This window comes from Hyla sarda, chromosome 5 (assembly GCF_029499605.1).
Source record: "Hyla sarda isolate aHylSar1 chromosome 5, aHylSar1.hap1, whole genome shotgun sequence".
Classification (NCBI taxonomy): Eukaryota; Metazoa; Chordata; class Amphibia; order Anura; family Hylidae; genus Hyla; species Hyla sarda.
Window position 1 is genome coordinate 57,454,832 of NC_079193.1, and position 22,737 is coordinate 57,477,568.

Here is a 22,737-nt window from a genome sequence, read left to right on the forward strand (position 1 = left end):
CACTCCAGCTGTTACAGAACTACAACCGCCAGCTGTCTGGGCATGCTGGGAGTAGTAGTGTGGTAACAGCTGGAGTGCCACAGGTTGTAGTCCACTGGTGTAGAGCAGTGGTCTTTAACATTTGGACCTCCAGATGTTGCCGTTGGCTGTCTGGGCATGCTGGGAGTTGTAGTTTTGCAACAGCTGGAGGTCTGCAGGTTGGAGCCCACTGGTTTAGAGGGTTATCTTATCATGGCATAGAACACATTGCTAGTGCCACTTCATCCTGCTATATACCCTGTTAGGGGCAGGGGTGCTGCGGGAGAGAGGTGCAGCCTGTGACCTTTACTGTTACTTTTCAATATATTATGTATAGATCATTATATGATGGGTCAATCAGGAAGGTCACAGGGTCACGGTATTATAGGGTTATCACCTGGGGCACCGCTTACATCCCAGATAAGATCATTACTTATACATGGTCAGCCATCTCTCTATTACAACAATGGTGACATCTGGAAATCTGCCTGTCCTGGCACACACTTTATAAAGCATGCGTATACCACTAGAAGAGGTTATTGTGTTCATATAGTATGCACAACTGTATATAGTGTTTGTGTGACTGTAAGTACACTTGTTTATAGCATATGTGGGACCGGATATAGTATTTATGATTGTATATAGTGTGTTTGTGTGTGTGACTGTATATAGTATGCACGATTGTATACATTGTGTGTGAGACTGTATATATAGTATATATGATTGTATATAGTGTGTGACTGTATATAGTATATATTATTGTATATAGTATTTATGATTGTATATAGTGTGTTTGTGTGTGTGACTGTATATATTATGAATGTATGTATATAGTCTGTGTGAGACTGTATATAGTATGCACGATTGTATACATTGTGTGTGAGACTGTATATATAGCATGTATGATTGCATATAGTGTGTGTGACTGTATATAGTATGTATGATTGTATATAGTGTGTGGCTGTATATATAGTATGTATGATTGTATATAGTGTGTGGCTGTATATATAGTATGATTGGAGATAGTGTGAGGCTGTATATATAGTATATATAATTGTATATAGTGTGTGACTGTATATAGTATGTATGATTGTATACAGTGTGTGTGAGACTGTATATATAGTATGTATGATTGTATATAGTCTGTGTGAGACTGTATATATAGCATGTATGATTGTATATAGTGTGTGTGACTGTATATAGTATATATGATTGTATATAGTGTGTGTGACTATATATAGTATGTATGATTGTATATAGTGTGTGGCTGTATATATAGCATGTATGATTGTTTATAGTGTGTGACTATTTATGATTGTATATAGTGTGTGTGACTGTATATAGTATATATGATTGTATATAGTGTGAGGCTGTATATATAGTATGTATGATTGTATATAGTGTGAGGCTGTATATATAGTATATATAATTGTATATAGTGTGTGACTGTATATATAGTATATATAATTGTATATAGTGTGTGACTGTATATATAGTATATATAATTGTATATAGTGTGTGACTGTATATAGTATGCACAATTGTAAACAGTGTGTGTGAGACTGTATATAGCATGTACGATTGTATATAGTGTGTGTGACTGTATATAGTGTATACAATTGTATATAGTGTGTATAAGACTGTATATATCATGTACAACTGTATATAGTGTGTGTGACTGTATATAGTATATACAATTGTATACAGTGTGTGTGAGACTATATATAGCATGTACGATTGTATATAGTGTGTGACTGTATATAGTATATACAATTGTATATAGTGTGTATAAGACTGTATATATCATGTACAACTGTATATAGTGTGTGTGACTGTATATAGTATATACAATTGTATACAGTGTGTGTGAGACTATATATAGCATGTACGATTGTATATAGTGTGTGTGACTGTATATAGTATATACAATTGTATATAGTGTGTATAAGACTGTATATATCATGTACAATTGTATATAGTGTGTGTGACTGTATATAGTATATACAATTGTATACAGTGTGTGTGAGACTATATATAGCATGTACAATTGTATATAGTGTGTGTGACTGTATATAGTATACACAGTTGTATATAGTGTGTATAAGACTGTAAATAGCATGTACAATTGTATATAGTGTGTGTGTGACTGTATATAGTATATACAGTTGTATATAGTGTGTTTAAGACTGTAAATAGCATGTACAATTGTATATAGTGTGTGTGACTGTATATAGTATACACAGTTGTATATAGTGTGTTTAAGACTGTAAATAGCATGTACAATTGTATATAATGTGTGTGACTGTATATAGTATACACAGTTGTATATAGTGTGTTTAAGACTGTAAATAGCATGTACGATTGTATATAATGTGTGTGACTGTATATAGTAAATACAATTGTATACAGTGTGTGTGAGACTATATATAGCATGTACAATTGTATATAGTGTGTGTGACTGTATATAGTATGTACAGTTGTATATAGTGTGTTTAAGACTGTAAATAGCATGTACAATTGTATATAGTGTGTGTGACTGTATATAGTATACACAGTTGTATATAGTGTGTTTAAGACTGTAAATAGCATGTACAATTGTATATAGTGTGTGAGACTGTATATAGTATACACAGTTGTATATAGTGTGTTTAAGACTGTAAATAGCATGTACAATTGTATATAGTGCGTGTGTGTGTGACTGTATATAGTATGTACAGTTGTATATAGTGTGTTTAAGACTGTAAATAGCATGTACAATTGTATATAGTGTGTGTGTGTGACTGTATATAGTATATACAGTTGTATATAGTGTGTTTAAGACTGTAAATAGCATGTACAATTGTATATAGTGTGTGTGTGTGACTGTATATATAGTATATACTGTTGTATATAGTGTGTTTAAGACTGTAAATAGCATGTACAATTGTATATAGTGTGTGTGTGTGACTGTATATATAGTATATACAGTTGTATATAGTGTGTTTAAGACTGTAAATAGCATGTACAATTGTATATAGTGTGTGTGACTGTATATAGTACAGTATACAATTTTGTGTGGGACACTACATATATGTATATGCACTTTTTCTGGGCTTCCATTCACTGCAGATAACAAAGCATTTAAAGCAGTATTTCCCAACCAGTGTGCGCCTAGCTGTTGCAAAACTACAACTCCCAGCATGACCGGACAGCCGCAGGCTGTCCGGGCATGCTGGGAGTTGTAGTTTTGCAACAGCTGGATGCACACTGATTGGGAAACACTGTAAATGAAGTTGTGACGGAAGAACTTCTGCAAAAATAAGAAGCTGCTCTGTTATAGGTCATCGGCAGCTATACTGACAAAGAGGTTCTGCAGCATCTCTGTGATTGTGCACTGCTTTTTCCCCCTGTATTCTCCTAGCAAAGTAAATCCCTAGCTTCCTCCCGGCTCCAGTGACTCTTTAAGGAATGATTCCCGAGAGATTCTAAATTTAACAGCGAGGGAGGATGGTGCAGCCACGGTGCTGGCGTTCCTCGGTGCCGCTAATGGCGATGCACATATCCGGTCTTATTTCCACGATAATCGTATTCCAGAAATAGGATTTGAGGCCATGTTTATGTTTTAAGGCTTCCAGTCATGAATTAAGACGGATCACTGGCTTGTGATACTGTGGATTAGATAGAAGCTTTGCCTGTTCTCTTGTGTTTCTTCTTGTACATTTATCAACAGTATGGTCATGGCCACCAATGCATTGTGGTAGTCACAGGGGTTAATGGAGTGTGTGTATTCACGTAGTGGACGTCTTTTAAATATTTCAATAGAAATTGTTGTTTTTTCTCCCTCCCCCCCCCCCAAAAAAAAAATTTTGAGTGACAGCTTTACCAATGGACATGGCTGCCTTGACTGAAGTGCTTTCCAAACTGGGTGTCATGATACATTAGCGTGTCGGCAGCAGTCCCCAGGGGGAACGCAGGAGCCCCCCGTCCCACAGCAGCAGATCATGCTGCGTGATCTTGAATTGTCATCCAGTGACACCCCCGACGTCGCACCGAGGAGCGGACCCGGAGGACGTCACTTGTCAGCGCCATGCAAGAGCATGTCACTCGTCAGACCTGCCAAGCCACTGAGCCTGCGCCTGAGAGACATAGGCCAGGTGGGAAATGACGCAGGGGGGAATCAAGGGGGAGGAATTAAATGGCACAGAGGGTGATGGGGTGGTTGAAGTGGCACAACGGGGTGTTGAAGGGGGGGGATGAAGTGGCACAGGGGTTGATGAAGGGGGTGGTAAACTGTTACAGGAATGATGATGAAGGAGGTGATGAAGGGATGATGAACTGCCACAGAGGGTGATAAAGGGGGTAATGAAGGGGGGGGGGGGATAAATTGGCATGGGGTACTGAAGGGATGATAAATTGGCACAGGGGGTGATGAAGGGGGTGATACATTTTCCACAGGGAGTGATGAAGGGGTGATACATTTTCCACAGGGCGTGATGAAGGGGTGATACATTTTCCACAGGGGGTGATGAAGGGGGTGACACATTTTCCACAGGGGGTGATGAAGGGGGTGATACATTTTCCACAGGGGGTGATGAAGGGGGTGATACATTTTCCACAGGGGGTGATGAAGGGGGTGATACATTTTCCACAGGGGGTGATGAAGGGGGTGATACATTTTCCACAGGGGGTGATGAAGGGGGTGATACATTTTCCACAGGGGGTGATGAAGGGGGTGATACATTTTCCACAGGGGGTGATGAAGGGGGTGATACATTTTCCACAGGGGGTGATGAAGGGGGTGATACATTTTCCACAGGTAGTGATGAAGGGGGTGATACATTTTCCACAGGGGGTGATGAAGGGGGTGATACATTTTCCACAGGGGGTGATGAAGGGAGTGATAAATTGGCCCGGGGGAGGATGAAGGGGGTGATAAATTAGCACAAAGAGTGATAAAATGGCACAGGGAGTGATGAAGGGGTAATGAAGTGGCACAGGGGTGAGTAAGGGGTTGATAAAATAGCACAAGGGGACAGCAACCACATTTGTAATTCTGATACTGGTATCACAACACGTGCCGTAGGATGTGCAATGTGATACCACCACACCCCTTCCCATAGACTTGCATCGAGGGGGCGTGGCGTGATGTCACAAGGGGCGTGGCCGACCTCTGCAGCGCGCACACAGCGTTCGGAACTAAATGTTCAGAACGCTGGACAGGGGAGTACCCCTTGAACTGTAATGTTTGTTAGAATATGTGAATGCTACAGTCCCTGTAGGTTTTGTGTTGTTGTCCTGTCAGCATTGTCTATAGCGGCACCTTTTCATTTTCAACCGTATTCTAATATGGAAGCTAGAATGTAAATGGTTAATGCGGACAACACTGACACCTAAAGTAATGATGAAGATATTGTAGAAATCACACAGTCTGTGCCACTTCAGGCAACATTTTTGAATTGGATTCCTACTTTAATAGTGTTATCTAACTCAAAATATCTGATCGCTTGAGGTCCAATCACTGGAACCTCCTGCGATCTCCAAAATGGGGCACCAGCTTTTTTTTTAGCTGTATGTAGCGGTAAAGCGGTAGATGGCACATGCCCATCTGCCACTCCATGCATTGTGTATCAGAGTGCTCTTCCGGCGCTCCTCAAGACCAGTGTTTCCCAACCAGGGTGCCTCCAGCTGTTGCAAAACTACAACTCCCAGCATGCCCGGACAGCCGAAGGCTGTCCGGGCATGCTGGGAGTTGTAGTTTTGAAAAAGCTGGGGGCACCCTGGTTGCTAAACACTGCTGTAGACAGTGCATGGAGGTCGTACCGTCTGCTTCTCCATGCAGCTGAGAGAGCCGGGGCCCTGTTTCGGAGAATGTGGGGGTCCCAGCGATCTTACACTCCCGATTAGATACTTTTTATTTTTGGCTGGATGACTCCTTTTTTTTATATATATATAAGGCGTGAGACGATGCAGGAAGTGGAAGATTATGGGGGGAGATTTATCAAAACCTGTCCAGAGAAATGTTGCTGAGTTGCCCATAGCAACCAATCAGATCGCTGCTTTCACTTTTCAGAGACCTTTTCAAAAATGAAAGAAGCGATCTGATTGGTTGCCATGGGCAATTCAGTAGGAGCGCGTAGGATGGACAACCTGGGAATGTGCTGCCACATGTAAGAAACGGGGGGGCTCCACAGAGCTCAGTATCTAGCCGACCCCACAAACTTTCTCCTAACACACACTGGCCCTTATTTACTAAGAGTGTTGTGTAGGTTTCTTTGTGGGTTTTAATTCCCTACAATTTATTTTCCACCATATTTACTAAGGTTTCCCTACATTTCCCACTTTACCTACACTTTGCTGTTTTTTACACATGCTCTGATCTGTGGGGTTTTCCTCAGCTCAAATCCACCACATTTTATGTGGAAACCTTAGTAAATATGTTGGGTTTTGTCGGGAACACTCCCTTTCTAGAGACCACGCCCCCTTTCCCTGGTGACCACGCCCCTTTTCGGGTTTTCTTAGCAAAATGGAGAGTTAGTCTGGGTTTTTTCAATTCTGGCGCAAAATCTGGCGCACAAGCCGACCAAAACATGTCGGATTTGCAATAGTAAATGAGGGCCAATAAATCCCTGACATAAAACACACAGGAGACCTTCAGTCCGATCCCCTCCCCCCTCCCTTCCTAATCTAACTACCAAATTATCTTCTCCACTTTCGTTATTTTTATCCGATTAGTCGATTCATTGAAACAGTAATCGATTATGAAACCAAACATTAGTCCCAGCCCTAGGAAAAATACATACAGTGTCAAGAATCCATACGGGAAAGAACAAGAGTTTGCCCGACTGCGAGAGTGCGGAGTTTATTGGCGCCTGTGGGATCCTACTCTGGCTCCACAGTACTCAGGAGCGCCACATTATAATCCGACATGTGATCGCTTGGGAGTTTCTTCCGTATTGTGGTCACACGGTTTGGTCAGCTGCTGTAACTATGGAAATGTCTGGGTCGGAGATGCTTTGTCTGTCTCCAGCTAATTAAATGAAGGCGAAAACCCTGAGCAGGTGGGGTGGGGGGTGGGGTGAAGGTAATAACACATTATGTAAACTCATTAGGAGTCATGATGTTTTTCCTTTCGGCAATACACGTCTTACATCATCCGCAGATACATGTTGACAAAAACTGATTTGATTTTTGTTCAAAGCCGGGACGCTTTTCGATTATGTCATAAACAGCAGGGCTGGACGGTGCGTATGTAACATCGGGGGAGGAAGGGTCACCCACTTGGAATCCCCTCCTATGACCCAGCATTTGTAATTTTTTGTTCTTTGAGTCGATTACCCACGTAATAAAGGTACTTTTTTGCATTACTGTACGTTCATTTTACATGACTAACCAGAGCAGATCACACTTTTTGCATAACGCAGAATAAAAGTATACGTCGAAGCTATTGACTGAATGGAATCACAAGTGGACTAAGTTCAGTCCTTTAAAGGGGTACTCCGCTGCTCAGCGTTTGGAACAAACTGTTCTGAAAGCTGGCGCCGGCAGCTTGTGACGTCATAGCCCTGCCCCCTTGTGATGTCACGCCCCGCCCCCTCGATGACAGTCTATGGGAGGGGGCGTGACGGATGTCACGCCCCCTCCAATAGACTTGCATTGAGGGGGCGGGGCTATGCTGAGCAGCGTAGTACCCCTTTAAGCTTAAAGCGTACCTGTTGCAAATGAAAAATGTCAGCTTTCTCCCCCCGCACTACTGGCTGGGGGACACTGATCAGTTTGGTCCTTACCGTGCCCGGATCCGCCACGCCGTTTGGCCTTAATCTTTTATTATCGGTATATTCAAATGAAGTGCTAACTGGCACTCTGACGTCAGTGGGAATATTGATGAGCTGGGCGGCGCTGCGGCCCCGCACTGACGTCAGAGTGCCAGTTAGCACTTCATTTGATAATACTGATAATAGAAGATTACGGCCGAACGGCGCAGCAGATCCGAGCACAGTAAGGACCAAACTGATCAGCGTCCTCCGCACTACCAGCCAGTACCACTGGTTAGTGCGGGGGAAGAAAGCTGACAGTTTTCCTTTAACTTACTTTTGCTTACATGGGACCTATTTATCTAATAGTCGCACGACCTTGATAAATAAATCGCACGAAAGCAAAACTCGGGAGACCCACTTACAAAAGCATTTTTTAAAGCAGAAACTTTTTCCCTTATGTTAATGGCCGAAGTTCTTTATCTACCCTTTACTACCAGTAGCGTTGCTAGAGAGTGACGGGGAGGGGGGGGGGGGGGAGGTCGTACCTGATCGGGTGACACCCTGACTGGCTTGCCTGGCACTAAATGGCTGCACTCCAACTATCCCGCAGCAACCCATCCACCCTCCTCAGAAATAAGAAAATATTAAAGGTGTACTCCGGTGCTTAGACATCTTATCCCCTATCCAAAGGATAGGGGATAAGATGCCTGATCACAGGGGTCCCGCCGCTGGGGACCCCTGTGATTGTGCATGCAGCACCCCAATTAAAATCAGTCCCCGGAGCATGTTTACTCCGGGTCTGATTACCGGCGACCATGGGGCCGCCGGCGTGTGACATCACGCCTCCGCCCCCGTGTGACGTCACGGTCCGCCCATCAATGAAAGCCTATGGGAGGGGGCGTGACCGCTGTCTAAGATCTCTAAGCACCGGAGTACCCCTTTAAACACATACTATGACGCACCATGAATATCCGTACTCTGGAGGCTTTTTTGTTTAATTTTGAGCCCGCATTTTGTGAGGTTGGTGGGCGAAGTCTTGCGTCACTGAGGCCGAAGTTTACATCAGGAAGGAAGACAGCGCAGCACCAACAGGCACATAAACAATAGTGAAGCCACAATAAAAACAAAAAGAAAAAAACGGCTCGGTACTTTACCCACCCCAAAATGTGCATGAAGCTGTATTACTATGGATGTTTCTTTTTTTTAAGGAAAAATTTTAGTGGCACATATGGGTTATTTATGTAGTCTGTAGAAATTCTTACACAATTATTTTGTGCCGTATTCTATTTTAACACAACATTAATTAAAAAATTTAGTGTGTACGCCAGCATGTACGTGTCCTAAAATTGTGTGCAGTGTGTATGTTCAACCTTAAAATAAATAGTTATTAGTTATATAATAATTTTTTTTCGATAATTAACATTAATGTAGTAGCTTTGTTTCATGATGCAGAAAAAAACAGTTGTTAAAGTCGGTGTTAATGTCCTTTTCTGCAGACGTATGCACTTTCTGTAAGCCAGGTTGGACCTGGAATACATATGCGACTTTTACATGGAGATGCGACTTTTTTTCTTCATAAATAGAGACTATCGCATTTGATAAATACAGTGGTCCCTCAACATACGATGGTAATTCGTTCCAAACGACCCATCGTTTGTCGAATCCATTGTATGTTGAGGGATTCGTGCAATGTAAAGTATAGGAATCTGTACTCACCTGTCCCTGCCGCTCCGGACCAGGTCCTCACCGCTCCCGATGCTGTCCCAGGGGCTCCTGATGCTGTCCCACTGCTTTGGTGTCTTCTTCGCGATCCTCCGGCTTCTTCCACATCTTCTACAGGGTCCGGGCCTCGCTGGTGATGTTATTACTCTGCTGCGCCAGCGCTGCGTGCGTAGTGACGTAATAACGATGCCAGAAAGTGAGGCCCGGACAAGATGCAGAAGACACCGGAGGATCGCGAAGTGGACCCGGAGCAGCAGGAATAGGTAAGCGAACCTGCCCGGGATGTTTAAACTGCTATCCGACAGCAGCTTAAGCATTTTGCGCTGTCGAATAGCAGTTAATGCGATGGCCCCGACATATAAAAGCATCGTATGTCGATTTTATCATATGTCAGGGCCATCGCAGGTTGGGGGGTTACTGTACATGCCCACTGCAAAGTAAAAAAAAAAAAAAATGACTATGAGGGACATTTATCAATGTTTGCTTATTTATTCCTTTTTTTAGTTATTTTTTTCTTACAATTTTTTTTGCTTATGTGCGACTTATTTATCCACTGCTTTCAGCCTGTTGATAAATTTCTTTCACTTACGCACTTTTTCTTTTTTTGCTTTGGTAGCGGCTTTTTCTGCTCCATGTTTGAGCTGGAGTAAATTAAGTAGGTTTTTTCATGTAATGCGACTTTTTTTGCAACTTTCGCACTTCATACATTTCTGACCACTGCAAGTCCATTTCTTTTTTCTACAAAAAAAAAAAAGGCGGGAAAGAAAATTTGCTTTTCTCGCTGTCTGTTAAAAAAGTCGCAGGTGCAACTGCGACAATTATTCGACAAACTTAGCAGAAAAAACATGACTACAGACGTTGATAAATGCCCCCCTATGTGAGCAGATTTCAGAAATGTGCTTTGGAATAAGCAAAAATCAAAAAGTCGCAGCATGTATAGAAAAGTCGCACGTGCGCAATTTATTTTTATTTTTTTACTACGGAGCTTGATAAATCTCCTTCTATATGAAATTTCCAGCACCTTCGATAATAAAGTGAGGCCGGAGGACCCTTTTAATTAATACATATTATGGTTCCCATGTCTAGACACTGATGTATACTATTAGCAGGTTGTTACTTTGCCTCTATTTACACCTTAAAGGAGTAGTCCAGTGGTGAACCCAGTGGTGAACAACTTAGGATAGGGGATAAATTTGAGATCGCGGGGGGTCCGATCGCTGGTGCCCCCCGCGATCTCCTGTACGGAGCCCTGACAGCCCGCGTGAAGGGGGCGTGTCGACCTCCGCACGAAGCGGCGGCCGACACGCCCCCTCAATACAACTCTATGGCAGAGCTGAAGCGCTGCCTTCGGCAATCTCCGGCTCTGCCATAGAGATGTATTTAGGGGGCGTGTCGGCCGCCGCTTCGTGCGGAGGTCGACACCCGCTATCTGGCCAGAGAGCCGGGGCACCGTACAGAGAGATCGCAGGGGGCCCCAGCGGTCGGACCCCCCGCGATCTGAAACTTATCCCCTATCCTTAGGATAGGGGATACGTTTTTCACCACTGGACTACCCCTTTAAAGGGTTACTCCGCTCCCCAGCATCCGGAACATTGAGTTCCTGAACGCTGTGTGCGGGCTTCCGTGTTCACGCCCGCCCCCTCGTTATGTCACGCCCCGTCATGTGACGTCACATCCCGCCCCCTCAATGCAAGTCTATGGGAGAACCGAAGCGTTGCCTTCGGCAGTCTCCGGCTCTGCCATAGAGATGTATTGAGGGGGCTTGTCGGCCACCGCTTCGTGTGGAGGTCGACACCCGCTATCTTGTCGGAGAGTCGGGGCACCGTACAGAGAGATCGCAGGGGGCCCCAGCGGTCGGACCCCCCGCGTGAACACGCTGTGTGCGGGCTTCCGTGTTCACGCCCGCCCCCTCGTTACGTCACGCCCCGTCATGTGACGTCACATCCCGCCACCTCAATGCAAGTCTATGGGAGGGGGTGTGATGGCCGCCGTGCCCCCTCCCATAGACTTGCATTGAGGGGGGCGGGATGTGACGTCACAAGGGGGCGGGCCTGAACACAGAAGCCCGCACACAGCGTCCAGGAACTCAATGTTCCGGTGTGAGGTGGAATTTTGCGGACACTGGGGAGCGGAGTAACCCTTTAACCCTTTCAATGTTTGTAGCACCTACATCTTTCTGTGATGGGTCTGTTTAGGTGTTGTTGTTTATGTAATGCAGTGTTTCCCAACCAGGGTGCCTCCAGCTGTTGCAAAACTACAACTCCCAACATGCCCGGACAGCCGAAGGCTGTCCGGGCATGTTGGGAGTTGTAGTTTTGCAACAGCTGGAGGCACCCTGGTTGGGAAACACTGATGTAATGACAGAGTCTCCAGAGATTACAATTTGCAGATTATTTCCAGCGATTCGAATGCTTTTTCAGCATTGGAAAATGTTCTCTAATATGGAAATGGCCTCTAAATATAGCACTATTGATAAGCAGCTTGTGCAACAAAAGGTGGCCTTATCTCTTCTCCCAGGAGTTTGTCATGGAAAGGGAACAGACAAATAAGTGACAGACGGACGGATAAGGTTTCTGCCTGCTGTGGCTCTGAATTATATTGATATTTAAGTATCGGAGTTAAGTGCATGGAAAATGTTTGCTATTGATTATATGTACGGTTGGACGTGTCTCACGTGGAGAGCTGACCTACAGAGCAGCGCAGTCTGAGGCTTCGGCGTAGGCCACTGTTCGCTTCCTGGGAGGAATCCAATGCTTTTTCTCCAAAGAAAGAAAAAATAGATTTTCGGCAGCATAAGTTGTCATGTTAAACTGGAATTTCACCCCAAAATTAGATTTGGTCAAATACTAGTAAATTAGATGTCACTGCAGTTGCATTTTTTTAATAGAGGTAAGGCTGGGTTCACACCACGTTTTTGCAATACAGTTACCGTATACGTTTTCAATTTGAAAACCGTACAGAACCGTATTGAAAACCGTATGCATTGACTCTCCATTAAAACCGTATGCCAAACTATGTATCCGGTTGTGTCCGTTTTGCACCCTGTACGGTTTTGTCCGGTTTTTTTTACATACCCAAAACCGTAGCCTACCCCAGTTTTTGGTCCCGGTGAAAAACCGTATTGGAACCGTATACGTTTTTTTTTTTAACATGGGAGTCAATGGGAACCATACAGAACTGTATGTGCATACGGTTCCATCCGGTTTGCACCATATACGTTTTTTGACTTTGCACAGTTTTTTTTCTTGGAATTTCAATCAAACGTGTGAAACTTTATTCATAACAGAGTGAAAAGTTAGAAAAGTATAAGTTTTTTTTCTTAAAAAAACGGATGCAACCGGACGTCATTTTTCAAACCGCATACAGTTTTTAACCGTATAAAGGTTGAAATTTGTACACACGTATTGATACAGTTTAGTCAGGTTTTGAGAAATCCGTTTGTCATCCAAAAACCTGATACGGGAACTGTATTGCAAAAACGTGGTGTGAACCCACCCTAATTTACAAATCTGTTTAACTTTCTGGCATCAGTTGATTTAAAAAAAAAAACAAAGTTTTCCACCGGAGTACCCCTTTAGAAAAATGTGAGAAAAACCTTAAAAAGAGCTGTGATAGTAATGAAAAAGCAACCATATGCCCACTGAGATCCAAGAGCCCATTCACCAGGTAGTCACTCTCCTCTGTACACCAATTACCCACCTACCCTCACCCCCCTTGATTGACAGGCACTAGGCCCCGCCTCCCCCCTTCAATCTTGCAGCCGAGAGAACGCTCAGTTGGCTCCAAGCCTATTTTGCATATTTTTTTACACTCTGATATCTCGGCCCTGAAGGGGTCAGTTGACTATTGAGGGGTATGTATGGATTCGAGATCAAAAGCCCTATACAGACAAGCCCTTACTAAAATCCTGCTGGCTGGTCAGCTATAAAGGGGTACTCCAGTGGATTTGTAAATTACTTCTATTAAAAAATCTTAATCCTTCCAGTACTTGTTAGTGTCTGTATACTACAGAGGAAATTCTTTTCTTTTTGGATTTCTTTTCTGTCACGACCACAGTGCTCTCTGCTGACACCTCTGTCCATGTCAGGAACTGTCCAGAGCAGGAGAAAATCCCCGTAGAAAACATATGCTGCTCTGGATAGTTCCTAAAATGGACAGAGGTGTCAGCAGAGAGCACTGTGGTTGTGACGGAAAAGAAATCCCAAATGAAAAGAATTTTCCTCTGTAGTATACAGCCGCTAATAAGTACTGGAAAGATTAAGAATTCTTAATAGAAGTAATTTACAAATCTGTTTAACTTTCTGGCACCAGTTGATTTAAAAAAAAAGTTTTCCACCGGAGTACCCCTTTAAACTGTCTAGTCTCTGGGCACCTTCTATTAGTTGGCATATTTTGACGGAATAAAATGTGCACCAAATTGCTCAGTTTTTATTTGGCGCAGTCACTTTTCACCCAAAGTGTTTTTATTTATTTATACGGTATTTATTTATTTAGTGTTGTTTTTGATTTATATGGAATTTCATATAAATTAGAAGTTTTTATTTCATGGAAGCATTGCTGCTGGGAGAGAATATCTTGCACTATGGGGGGTATTTATCAAAGGATTTATGTGTTTTTTTTTCACGTAACTTTGGTGCAATACTTTGGCGCAGTGTCTTTTTGCGCCAAAGTTTCTCAAAATCACACGGTCCTGTGTGTGATTTTAACTTTAGTCAGTAATTCATCATTTGCGCCAATCGATTTTTGGCGCAATTTTTGCGCAAATCCAGTTTTTATGGAGCAAAATCCCACCAAGAAATTTTGCACATGGAAAACACACTTAGCAATGTCAGAAAATGTAAAGACGTCAAAATACATAAAAAAACATTTTTTGTGAAAGCAGCGACGCCTCCGGGGCTGCGCAATACTATCCTGCGACATAGTTGTCTCTGAGGAACCTTCACCCTCCGTTGAGCCAGCATTGGACATGGCCGCACAGGTTCAGGAAAGGGAAGCACTAAAGCAGTGGTCTCCAACCTGCGGACCTCCAGATGTTACAAAACTACAACTCCCAGCATGCCCGGACAGCCAACGGCTGTCCGGGCATGCTGGGAATTGTAGTTTTGCAACATCTGGAGGTCCGCAGGTTGAAGACCACTGCACTAAAGTAACAAAAAAAAACTAAAAAAACTACCCAAGTTGAAAATAAAATCCATTTCACATGGTGACTATAAACCCCACAAAAGAAAATAACTCATGTCGCTTGCTGATATACTGCAGGAGGGACTCCGAAATGGCCGCTCTACAGGGTAAAATACGCGTCCTCTGTGGCGGTAAGTTCTGTGTAAAAGGCGCTGTGAACAGCTGATTTCAACATTTGAGCCAAAATTACTAACAACTTGCACCAAATGATAAATTTGGTGCATGTCCACGAAAACCAAACTGAAAAAAAAGGTAAAAAGAAACTGTCAACAGGCAAAATTGATAAATACCCCCCCATGTCCCTAAACACATGCACAATATAGCGGCGCTCGTTTTTATGGCCCCATAGATCAGAGCCACAGTGACTCCATACTGCTGTACAGCTGTGAACATGAGGCCTAAAATGAATAGATCATTGATACCTAATACATTTAGAGATGAGCGAACTTACAGTAAATTCGATTCGTCACGAACTTCTCGGCTCGGCAGTTGATGACTTTTCCTGCATAAATTAGTTCAGCTTTCCGGTGCTCCGGTGGGCTGGAAAAGGTGGATACATTCATAGGAGACTCTTTCCTAGGACTGTACCCACCTTTTCCAGCCCACCGGAGCACCGGAAAGCTGAACTAATTTACGCAGGATAAGTCATCAACTGCCGAGCCGAGAAGTTCGTGACGAATGGAATTTACTGTAAGTTCGCTCATCTCTAAATACATTGTATACTGAAGATGCTTATTAAGCATTTTGCCGATAATTTCTTCCATAATTTAGCTATAACTAGATAAACTCCTTTTCATTTATCCTCACCCTTTTTCGTAGAAACCTCCATTGTGTATTATATATTTGTTTTGCGCTTATAAAATCAAATAACTCCATCAGAATATCTGCTGACAACCCGAATGTAATAGTAAAGCAGCTGCGCTGTTCCCAAGAATCGCTTCCCTCTCTAATGACCTCATCAATCAACGGCGAAACAATTGGAGGGAACGAAGTAAGAAGCGGGACGGCAATGAGATCTTTACTGGAGGATGTATGTCATGAATATTAAATAAAATCATATTATATCAGTAGGAAGACGTACCACAGGTCCCAGCAATGATATAGACATAGAGGACTTATAGTATGAACAGTTATGGAGCTGTGGAATATTAATATAATAATAGGGAATATGTAAAAAATTATTTTGTAAGCCGGGGGCTTGTGACCTCATAGCCCTGCCCCCTCATGATGTCACCCTCCGCCCCCTCAATGCAAGTCTATGGGAGGGGGCGTGACGGCTGTCACGCCCCCTCCCATAGACTTGCATTGAGGGGGCAGAGCGTGACATCATGAGGGTGCAGGGCTATGAGGTCACAAGCCCCCGGCGCCAGCTCCAGCGTTCGGAACAGTTTGTTCCAAACGCTGAGCGGCGGAGTACCCCTTTAAGTTCTTTTTTTTTTAACAAGGGTCAAAAAAGGAAGTAAATAGATCAGTATTTCCCAACCAGTGGGCCTCCTGCTGTAGAAAAACTACAACTCCCAGCATGCCCGGACAGCCAAAGGCCTTCCGGGCATACTGGGCGTTGAAGTCTTACAACAGCTGGAGGCACCGTGGTTGGGAAACACTAATATAAATTATGGTTATAAAAAAGGAAAGATAAAAATTTTTGCTCATATGAATCAATTAGACCCCTAATTGTAATTTAATAGGTTCTCTGGAAAAACTAAGGGTGCGTTCCCACCTGGCGTATACGCAGCGTATTTCACATTGCGCAAAATTTATGGCAGCAGCGGGAAATACGCTGCGTATTCCATGCTCACTATACACACAGGGCTTTCCGGCGGCAGCCCTATGTGTGCAGTGAGTTTTGGAGGCGGAGCCGCGCGTCACAGTCACGCCGGCACACGGCCCCGCCTACAAAACTCACTGCACACATAGGGCTGCCGCCGGAAAGCCCTGTGTATATAGTAAGCAAGGAATACGCAGCGTATTTGCCGCTGCTGCCGTAAATTTGGCGCAGCGTGAAATACACTGCGTATACGCCATGTGGGAACGCACCCTAAAGGAACGCTCCCTAAAGGTGCATTCTGGTATGTAAAATAAAAAATGTGATACTTACCTTCCCTTATTACTTTCATTGCGGCTTTTTCCATTTTTCTTTTGTCCCGTGTTGGTCAGTGATTGGCAGAACGGGCAGATCCTGCTCCAATTCCTCGTTTTGGTAACAACGAGAAAAGATAAGCAGCAGGGGATCGGGAGGAGCTGAAACAGGAGCTGTGGAGACCAGGGAAGGGGAGCATCACTTTTTATTTATTTTTACAACATGCCCGGGAGATATTAAAATGTTATTCCTTAAAGGGGTTGTGCGCTGCCCTGCCTTTCAGAGCTCCGCTCGCAGCGTCCGGAAGTTCATTACTCCGAACGCTGTGTGCGGGCTTCCGTGTTCGCGGCCGCCCCCTTGTGACGTCACGCCCGGCCCCTCGTTACGTCACGCGCGCCCGCCCCCTCAACCAAAGTCTATGGAAAGGGGGCGTGACAGTGGTCGCTAATGAACTTCCAGACGCTGCGAGCGCAGCTCCGAAAGGCAGGGCAGCGCACAATCCTTTTAAGAATACTCCTTTAAAGCTGTGATCTCATTGGTTGTCATGGAAAAGTCTAATCCTTAAATTTTTTTTTTTTGCTTGAGGACCATTATGTATAAAACAAGTATAAAGTTCCACTCCATTATAAGCTGTGTATTTATATATCTATTAAAAACTTGAAAACCACAAAGACGTCAATAAATCAGTAAAGTGTTCACATTTAGACACATTAACCCCTTAAGGACTCAGCCGATTTTGGCCTTAAGGACTCAGACAATGTTATTTTTATGTTTTTTTCCTCCTCGCCTTCAAAAAATCATAACTTTTATATTTTCATCCACAGACTAGTATGAGGGCTTGTTTTTTGCGCGACCAGTTGTCTGTTGTAACGCCATCACTCACTTTACCATAAAATGTATGGCGCAACCAAAAAAATACTATTTGTGGGGGAAATTAAAAAGAAAATCGCAATTTTGCTAAATTTGGAAGGTTTAATTTTCACGCTGTACAATTTACCATAAAAATGACTTGTGTTTTTTATTTTGTGGGTCAATACGATTAAAATGATCCCCATGATTACACACTTTTCTACTACTGTTGGGCTTAAAAAAAAAAATCGCAAACGTTTTAACCAAATTAGTTCGTTTAAAATCCCCCTATTTTGAAGACCTATAACTTTTTAATTTTTCCATATAAGTGGTGGTACTTTTTTTTATACCATATTTGCATATATAAAATGCAAATTGCATCACATTTTTTTTCCTTTATTTTTTATTTTTAACTTTTTTAACTTTTATTTTTACACTTTAATAGTCCCCATAGGGGACAATTTATAGCAATCATTCGATTGCTAATACTGTTCAGGGCTATGCATAGGGCATAGCACTGATCAGTGTTATCGGTCATCTTCTGCTCTGGTCTGCTCGATCTCAGACCAGAGCAGAAGACCCGTGGAAGGCCGCCGGAGGCAGGTGAGGGGACCTCCGTTTGCCGTTCTGGATGATCGGATCTCCGGGGCAGTACTGCGGGCAATCCGATCATCCATTTTAGTGACCGCAGCGCTGCAGATGCCTTGATCTGTAATGATCAAGGCATCTGAGGGGTTAATGGCAGACATCTGCACGATCGCGGATGTCGGCCATTAACGGTGGGACCCTGGCTGCTAACAGCAGCTGAGACCTGCCGCACATGATCCGAGCATTGCTTCGATGCTCGCGGTTATGTATAGGACATAAATGTACGTCCTAGTACATTAAGTACCACCTCACCAGGACGTACATTTACGTCCTGCGTTGTTATAGGGGTACTCCGGTGGAAAAAAAAATTTTTTTATTTTTTTTTTCAAATTAACTGGTGCAAGAAAGTTAAACAAATTTGTAAATTATTTCTATTTAAAAATCTTAATCAGCTGCTGTATGCTCCAGAGAAAGTTGTGTGGTTCCTTTCAGTGTGACGACAGAGCTCTCTGCTGACACCTCTGTCTGTGTCAGGAACTGTCCAAAACTCTCCTGCTCTGGACAGTTCCTGACTCGGACAAAGGTGTCAGCAGAGAGCGCTGTGGTCAGACTGGAAAGAGCTACACAACTTCCTCTGGAGCATACAGCAGATGATAATACTAGAAGGATTAATATTTTAAAAGAGATGTAAAAATGATTTGTTATTCGCCTATTATGTATGGACAGCTATTTGTCATAGAAAAAGAGGGGGGTCCACTGCCGTGCTGGCATGTTACGAGGTCTGAACACAGGGAGATGTCTCATGATGAATAAGACCATGATGAGCCAGTTGTCCAAAATGTCAGTAGTTTTCCATTTCAAAATGAATCAAGTGTTCAGTAATTCTTGTTACGTTTTCCATTCAGCAACAAACATGGAGTTTTCCAGGTATTTTCTTTTAGTAGAATCAGGTTTCAGCAGCTTTAGTTCCTTCATTGCCCCTCAAATCTGCCAGCGTGACCCATTTCCGCAGTGCAGTAAAAGCTTTGATCGCTGTTTAACCACCTTTGTTGTGTTACAGAAAACTTGGCTAAAATTATTAATTGGTGTTAAAGTTAAATGTAACTGCATTTTGCCTGCATGAGGCTACGTAGCTGCATAGAGAAAAACGAGTGAAAAAGAAGAAGAGTATGACAGTGTCAGCCATTGTGATAGAAAGAAAATGACCCAGTGTTTAAAAGAACTTTTTATGTTAAACTATATAAACTTGTGCAATTTTTATAAAATAAATTTGACAAATAAATAGAAGTAAAAGTAAAAAAAAAAAAACAATTGTGGTCCAGGCTATGTTCACACAGCCGTTATGATCTGACCTGTGGAAAACATTTTTTTTTTAAATCAACTGTGCCAGAAAGTTAAACAGATTTGTAAATGACTTCTATAAAAAAATCTTTACCCTTCCAGTACTTTTTAGCAGCTGTATGCTACAGAGGAAATTCTTTTCTTTTTGTCTTGTTCTTTTCGAATTTCTTTTTTGTCTTGTCCACATTGCTTTCTGCTGACACCCCTGTCCATGTCAGGAACTGTCCAGAGCAGCATAGGTTTGCAATGGGATTTTCTCCTGATCTGGACAGTTCCTGATACGGCATCAGATGTCAGCAGAGAGCACTGTGGACAAGACAAAAGAGAAATTCAAAAATAAATGAATTTCCTCTGTAGCATACAGCTGCAAAAAAGTACTGGAAGCGTAAAGATTTTTTTAATAGAAGTCATTTACAAATCTGTTTAACTTTCTGGCACCAGTTGATAAAAAAAAAAAAATGTTTTCCACCGGAGTACCCCTTTAAGGGTCTGTTACGCATGTTTTTTTTTTTGCACCAAATGGACCCTAAATGGGTCAAAGCACAACTGAAACTTCTGGGTCCTGATGGATCGCATTGACTTATATGGGGTCCGTCAGGTTTCTGGTATTTTACAGAAGTTGAGTGGAGAAAAAAAAAGGACTTGCAGTATTTTTTTAATCCCCTGAACTGTTGTCCTTCTTATGGACTGACCAACAGAGCTCCCTTTACCAGAGCATGCTGGCAGTGTGGACAAGCCCTAAGTATTAGGAACCAATTACAATTACATTAATGCTGTATGATTGAGTTGTGCACAGAGACACTAGTACACAGATTGAGAAGTGACGATTTAGTGACAGTGGCATGTATAACTTGTTTACACTGCATCTTCTTTATGTCTCCATGAGGCAGAAGCATAAGGCTATGCTTATATATAGTATTTTGCTTAGTATTGAAACCAAAACCAGGAGTAGTACTAACCCAGAGAAAAGCTACTGTATAATGGAAATATGTGCACCTTTTTCTGTGTTTTCTGTGAACTGATCATAATACTGACCAAATTACAGACAAAAATACCATGTATGACCATAACTTAGTATGAGAGACCCAGAAGAAACATTTAGAGGGGTACTCCGACAAAAAAAACTCTTATCCCCTATCCAATGAGATGCCTGATCGCGGGGGTCCTGCCGATGGGGACCCCCGCCATCTCCGAGCTTGGTGCTTCCGTGTTCGGGACGTCACACCACGCCCCCTCCATTCATGTTTATGGGATGGGCGTGACCACTAGTACGTAGCCGTCACACCTCTTCCCATAGACATGAATGGAGGGGGAGTGGTGGCTGTAGCCGCCAGTCATCCGTCACGGAGTGGAGTTCGCTTCGTGCACGGATGACCAGGGTGCTGCTGGGGACCCCTTCGAACAGACTACTTATCCCCTATCCTTCGGATAAGATGTTTTTCGCCGGAGTACCCCTTTAAGTGCCAGAGAATAAGTCAAAGAAAGAAGAAGAAAAGTAAGTAAGAGAGAAAAGAGAAAGGGTATGTTTACACGGCGGAATGTCCATGCGGAATTCGGCTGAAGAATTCCACTGGAAATTCTGCTGTAATTTACTATCTGTTGATTTAAATGGAATGCTGCAGTTCCTGTCAGACAGCAGAATTTCTGCAGAAATTCTGCTTCCCGCATGCCCCAAAAATAGAAGACCATATTTTACAGAATTCCGCAGAGGAATCCCGTTGAAATCAATGGGGCTTGAATTTCAGCAGAATTCTGTGCTGTGCTGAACGGATTCTTTGTGGAAATTCCAACGTGTGAACATACCCAAAAAGGTGTGTGTTGTATGTAGCTGGCGTCAGGCCACAAAAAAGGCTGTAGATGGCCTGAGTTAGAGGAATACGCTGTAACATGTCAAAAGTTTACTAAATTGACAGTAACGCTTTGAATGGGCACTGTCAGATGCAAAAACTTTTGATATGTTGTAAAGCATGTATAACCGATAGGTTTTGCAATTGCTTTCATTAGAACATTTTCAGTATTTCATACATCTGCCCCCCCCCCTGCCTGCTAGGACACATACTAGTCGTGCTGTGTCCATGCGTCATCACCTATGTCATGGACACACTTCCTTGATTGACAGCTGTGAGTGCAGGGCTCAGAGCTGGAGGAAAAATCCCCCCACTGTCAGCTTGTGTCCCACTACTGTCAGTGAGGACAAGCTGGGAGTTGTAGTTTTGCTAATGCTAGGGGAGATGTGAGCAGACAGCATACTGAGGGAGGGGGCGGAGACCTGCACAGTGAGGCCACACCCCCTCCCTTTGGGGTGCTGGACACAAAAATAAGATGTACAGTGACCCCCCCCCGACCTACGATAGCCCCGACATACGATAATTTCAATATGCGATGGCCTCTCAGAGGCCATCGCATGTTGAAGGCAGCATCAACATACGATGCTTTTTTATGTCGGGGCCATTGCATAAACGGCTATCCGGCAGCGCAGACTGCTTCAGCTGCCACCGGATAGCCGTTTACGGTGCCCCGTGAGCTCCGGTGATGGTCACTCACCTGTCCTCTGGGCTCTGGCGCGTCCTCTTCGGGATCCCCTGCATCGTCGGCGCTCTCTATCGACGTCATCACGTCGCCCTGACGTCATCTAATAAGAGCGGCGTGCGTAGCGACGTGATGGCGGCGACGCAGCGCGCGGATGCCGGGGAAGCAGAGGCCTTGCCGGAGCATTGGGGACACGGCGACAGCGATGTAAGGCGACATCCAGGGCAGCGGTGACAGTCCGGAGCGGCGGGGACCGGTGAGTACAACTTCCTCTAACAGTGGTCTTCAACCTGCGGACCTCCAGATGTTGCAAAACTACAACACCCAGCATGCCCGGACAGCCAACGGCTGTCCGGGCATGCTGGGTGTTGTAGTTTTGCATAATCTGGAGGTCCGCAGGTTGTAGACCACTGTCCTATACTTTACATTGCACGGATCCCTCAACATGCGATGGTTTCAACAAACGATGGTCCATTTGGAACGGATTACCATCGTATTTTGAGGGACCACTGTACATGGTCAGGATGAGGTACTGAGTGGTATATTTAAAAAAAAAAAAAATTTTGTTGGATCTGAGGGGTACACTTTAATACCCGGTAGCAAGTAATGTATGTAAAAGTTGAGGGATGGCCCGGCGCTTCCGATACTGGTGATCCAGCTGGTGCAGCGTTCGTGTTAATGTCCTTTCCCGCTGCT

General features: G+C 43.6%; 1 protein-coding gene across 1 annotated transcript in view; it reads left to right on the forward strand.

The window, feature by feature from the left end:
• The window catches only part of PTPRN2 (protein tyrosine phosphatase receptor type N2), a 1,048,643-nt gene that overhangs the window by 628 nt on the left and 1,025,278 nt on the right, over positions 1-22,737 (forward strand). The window lies entirely within an intron of this gene.